At 41.7% G+C, this 5,246-nt stretch overlaps 1 long non-coding RNA gene across 1 annotated transcript; it reads right to left on the minus strand.

Moving 5' to 3' along the window:
* Positions 1 to 4,263: 4,263 nt before the first annotated feature.
* On the minus strand, positions 4,264 to 4,984 carry LOC117517683. The gene is made up of 2 exons (XR_004562796.1): positions 4,844 to 4,984; positions 4,264 to 4,314 (listed from the first exon to the last, which is right to left on the minus strand). It is a non-coding gene; the product is annotated as an uncharacterized LOC117517683 (long non-coding RNA).
* Between the last annotated feature and the right edge of the window lie 262 nt (positions 4,985 to 5,246).

Raw genomic sequence — 5,246 nt, forward strand, 5'->3', positions numbered from 1 at the left:
TATATACGAGGTCTGTGAGAAAAGTATCCAACCTTATTATTTTTTTAAAAAACCATATGGATTTGAATCACGTGTGATTACATCAGCCAAGCTTGAACCCTCGTGGGCATGCAAGAGTTTTTTCACACCTGTCGGTGACGTCATTCGCCTGTGAGCACGCCTTGTGGAAGGAGTGGTCCAGCCCCCTTGTCGGATTTTCATTGTCTGAGAAGTTGCTGAGAGACTGGCGCTGTGCTTGATCAAAATTTTTTCAAAAACTGTGAGGCACATTCGAGTGGACATCTTCGATAAATTTGGCTGGTTTTCGGTGAAAATTTTAACGGCTGGTGAGAGATTTTGGATTGTTTCTATCGCTGTAAGGACTTCCCACAGAGCGGAACGTCGCGCAGCGCTCCGGGGTGACGTCGTCATCCTGTTTCAAGCTGAAAACCTCCAAATTTAAGCCTCTGTTGACCCAGGACGTCGTGAGAGAACAGAGAACTTTCAGAAGAGGTCGGAATCAGCAGTTTATCCAGACATTCCACTGTTAAAGGAGATTTTTTTAATGAAAGACGTGCGGACGGATTGGCGCGTCGGCTTGCAGCCGGTGCGGCGCGCCGCCACAGGAAAAACACCTCTGTTGGAAGCCTTAAGGACAAGTTGGAACATGCCCTGCTGTTAAACAATTTCTCAGATACTCACTCAACTGAAAGCCACCAAAAGCCGCCTGGATTTTACAAATGGTTATCAACACGGAGGTGTTTTTCCCGTGGTGGGCATGCCGCGCCGGCTGCGCACCGCGCCGGCTGCGAGCCGATGCTCCAATCTGTCCGCAAGTCTTTCATTAAAAAATCTCTTTCAACAGTGGAATGTCGGGATAAACTGCTGATTCCGACCTCTTCTGAAAGTTCTCTGTTCTCTCACGATGTCCTGGGTCAACAGAGGCTTAAATTTGGAGGTTTTCAGCTTGAAACAGGATGACGACGTCGCCTCGGAGCGCTGCGCGACGTCCCGCTCCGTGGGAAGTCCTTACAGCGATAGAAACAATCCAAAATCTCTCATCAGCTGTTAAAATTTTCACCGAAAACCAGCTGAATTTATCGAATGGTGTCCACTCGGATGTGCCTCACAGTTTTTGAAAAAATTTTGATCAAGCACAGCGTCAGTCTCTCAGCAACTTCTCAGACAATGAAAATCCAACAGGGGGGCTGGACCACTCCTCCCACAAGGCGTGCTCACAGGCAAATGACATCACCGACAGGTGTGAAAAAAACTCACGCATGCGCACGAGGTTTCAAGCTTGGCTGATGTAATCACACATGATTCAAATCCATATGGTTTTTTTAAAAAATAAAACTGTTGGTTTCTTTTCTAATAGACCTCATATATATATATATATATATATATATATATATATATATATATATATATATATATATATATATATATATATATATATATATACGAGGGCTGTCAATAAAGTTACGGTCCTTTTTATTTTTTTCAAAAACTATATGGATTTCATTCATATGTTTTTACGTCAGACATGCTTGAACCCTCGTGCGCATGCGTGAGTTTTTCCACGCCTGTCGGTGACGTCATTCGCCTGTGAGCACTCCTTGTGGGAGGAGTCGTCCAGCCCCTCGTCGGAATTCCTTTGTCTGAGAAGTTGCTGAGAGACTGGCGCGTTGTTTGATCAAAATCTTTTCTAAACCTGTGAGACACATCGAAGTGGACACGGTTCGAAAAATTAAGCTGGTTTTTAGTGAAAATTTTAACGGCTGATGAGAGATTTTGAGGTGATTCTGTCGCTTTAAGGACTTTTCACGGTGCGAGACGTCGCTCAGCGCTCTCAGCCGCCGTCATCAGCCTGTTCAAGCTGAAAACCTCCACATTTCAGGCTCTATTGATCCAGGACGTCGTGAGAGAACAGAGAAGTTTCAGAAGAAGTCGGTTTCAGCATTTTATCTGGATATTCCACTGTTAAAGGAGATTTTTTTAATGAAAGACATGCGGACAGATTGGAGCATCGGCTCGCAGCCGGCGCGGTGCGCAGCCGGCGCGGCATGCCCACCACAGGAAAAACACCTCTGTTGGAAGCCTTAAGGACAAGTTGGAACATGTCCAGCTGTTAAACAATTTCTCATATACTCACTCCACTGAAAGCCATCAAAAGCCGCCTGGATTTTACAAATGGTTATCAACACGGAGGTGTTTTTCCTGTGCCGCCGCACCGCGTCCGACGCGCGGACCCGTCCGCATGTCTTTCATTAAATAAATCTCCTTTAACAGTGGAACATCCGGATAAAATGCTGAAACCGACTTCTTCTGAAACTTCTCTGTTCTCTCACGACGTCCTGGATCAACAGAGCCTGAAATGTGGAGGTTTTCAGCTTGAAACAGGCTGATGACGGCGGCTGAGAGCGCTGAGCGACGTCTCGCACTGTGAAAAGTCCTTAAAGCGACAGAATCACCTCAAAATCTCTCATCAGCCGTTAAAATTTTCACTGAAAACCAGCTTAATTTTTCGAACCATGTCCACTTCGATGTGTCTCACAGGTTTAGAAAACATTTTGATCAAACAAAGCGCCAGTCTCTCAGCAACTTCTCAGACAAAGGAATTCCGACTAGGGGCTGGACGACTCCTCCCACAAGGAGTGCTCACAGGCGAATGACGTCACCGACAGGCGTGGAAAAACTCACGCATGCGCACGAGGGTTCAAGCATGTCTGACGTAAAAACATATGAATGAAATCCATATAGTTTTTGAAAAAAATAAAAAGGACCGTTACTTTATTGACAGCCCTCGTATAGATAGATAGATAGATAGATAGATAGATAGATAGATAGATAGATAGATAGATAGATAGATAGATAGATAGATAGATAGATAGATAGATAGATAGATAGATAGATAGATAGATAGATAGATAGATAGATAGATAGATAGATAGATCAGATAGATAGATAGATAGATCAGATAAAACTAATGTCTTCAAATGGACTTTTTTGTGTGTGTGTTTTTTTTTTGTTTTTTTTGGTGGGGCGGATTGTTGACAGCCACCATTTGCACACAAACAGGTTACACAGAATTTGTCTTGTGTAGTCAGATTCATACTATTATTTTTTCAGAAAACAATATTTCCTGAATTTTAATGTCATGAAAACACATATATTGTATCAAAAATACTGACCAACACCTGTTACACCATGTTAACTTTACGCAAATGCACAAAGAGAAAAAAAAAAACTACATTTTTGCCCATGCAGGTTTGTAATGATGAAGCTCCTGCAGCAGGATGCGTCACATTATCACAGCCGTTTGGCTTTACAGGACTGCACATTTGTACATATAAACAATGTTCAAAATGCAACAAATAAAAAAAAAGAACGCTATGAAACATCTGAGAGGGGTTGACGTGTATTTTCAGGAGATGTGACAATGTGACATCATGCTGAAAGGAAACGAGCAGAGATATCTTTAAAAAAAAAAAAAGCCTGAGCTTCACTGACAAAAATGTCTTTAGGTGGTGAGGATTATGGATTAATCTGTAATAACTTATGAAGGAAACGGGGGGCTCGTCTGCCGTAGAAATTGTGCTTCATCATAATGTTACCACTAATATTCCTAAATTATATCATTTTGACTTGTATCAACGCTGGAGAATTAATCATAATTTCTCTGACTCTGCCCGTCTCCACACTTCATTAAATAAACCTCTAATTTCTCCAAGTTACAGGGATTTTTTATTTATTTATTTATTTATTTATTTTGTCCCTTCACCCCACCCTTCTCGTTCCCTGATAATCTGTTTATCCGAAAGTGTCACATTACATTTGCAAAGCAGCTGGGGGGACCACTGTGTGCGAAGTGTACGGAGGGGCTTCAGTCTGATTACCCACACTCATATTTGGCGCACGCTCACACTTGTCAAATCCTTTGATCTGAACCATCTTCATAATCACCTCAGAAAGTCTCCACGGAGCGCTTTACAAATGGGCTTTTTCTCCCTCTGTCTGTCTGTCTGTCTGACGGCTCTTTAGGTTTTTATTTTTGGTTTTTGTTGTTAACTTGGATTTTGGCAGTCAATTTTCAGTCAATTTTCAAATCATTTTAATTCAGAGTAAACAGCAGATTCACTGAGATTTGCTTGAAAGCTGATATTTCACACTGACTCACACACAGAAAATCAAGCAAGTTGGCAGCGTCTAAAAATAGACGGGTAACTAACTCTAACCTTACAAGACATGGACTGGTATCATGCTAACTAATCTTTTTTTTTTATCCTGTACGAACAAACCTTAACTTTACCCTAAACATAACCTAAATTTAACCTAACCCAAACCTTGACCTAACACTGAACTAAACTGCATGCAAACCTGCATAACTCTGACCTTAACCAAACCATAACCTTAACCTAACCCTAACCCTGACCTTCCAAAAAAAATAGATTGGGATCATGCAAGCCAGCCATATCATGTAATCAATTTTTTAATCCTGCTTTTTCCCAAGTGCAGGACCAACAGACTGAATTCTCCTTTGTCCCTCAGGCCATCAGACTGCACAACTCCTCACTCAGGGGGGAGGAGGAGCAACAGGAAGACAGGGGATGGGAATGAGAGGAACAGTAGTAGCCAGTAAGCCAGGAGTGAGCAGTATTTCTGATATTTATATCTGTATTTACATTTTGCAAATTGATTTTTACTTGTGTGCTTCTTACCCTGTGTGCTGCTATACAATGCAGCTGGAACCTCAGTTTCCCTGAGGGAGTCTTCCCAAGGAATTAATAAAGTTCTATCTAATTGAATCTTTCATCTAATCAAACAAACCTTAACCTTACCCTAATCATAACCTAAATTTAACCTAACCCTAACCTTTATCTGACCCTAACCCTGGCATAATCCTAACACTGACCTTAACTGAAAGCAAACCTACATAACTATGAACTTGACTTAACTTTGACCTAACCTAAATTTATTCTAACCCAACCTAACCTTTACACAACCCAACACAATTAATTCCGTTGTGAACCCCCGCACCCCTCATTTTGAAAATGCCACTGTTTCTACCTGTGAGGACTTCTTACACTTTTTTGTGGATAAAGTGATGTCAGTGAGAGCACTGAGAAGCTGCAGTATTAATCTGGAGGAGTCTGTTACTACTGCACACTCTGCAGTGTTTGATCATTTTGATCCCATCACTTTGACATCCCTCACTGACATTGTTAAATGCATGAGGGTCACTAACTGCCCTTTAGATTTTCTTC

Source organism: Thalassophryne amazonica, chromosome 1 (genome assembly GCF_902500255.1).
Source record: "Thalassophryne amazonica chromosome 1, fThaAma1.1, whole genome shotgun sequence".
Taxonomy (NCBI): Eukaryota; Metazoa; Chordata; class Actinopteri; order Batrachoidiformes; family Batrachoididae; genus Thalassophryne; species Thalassophryne amazonica.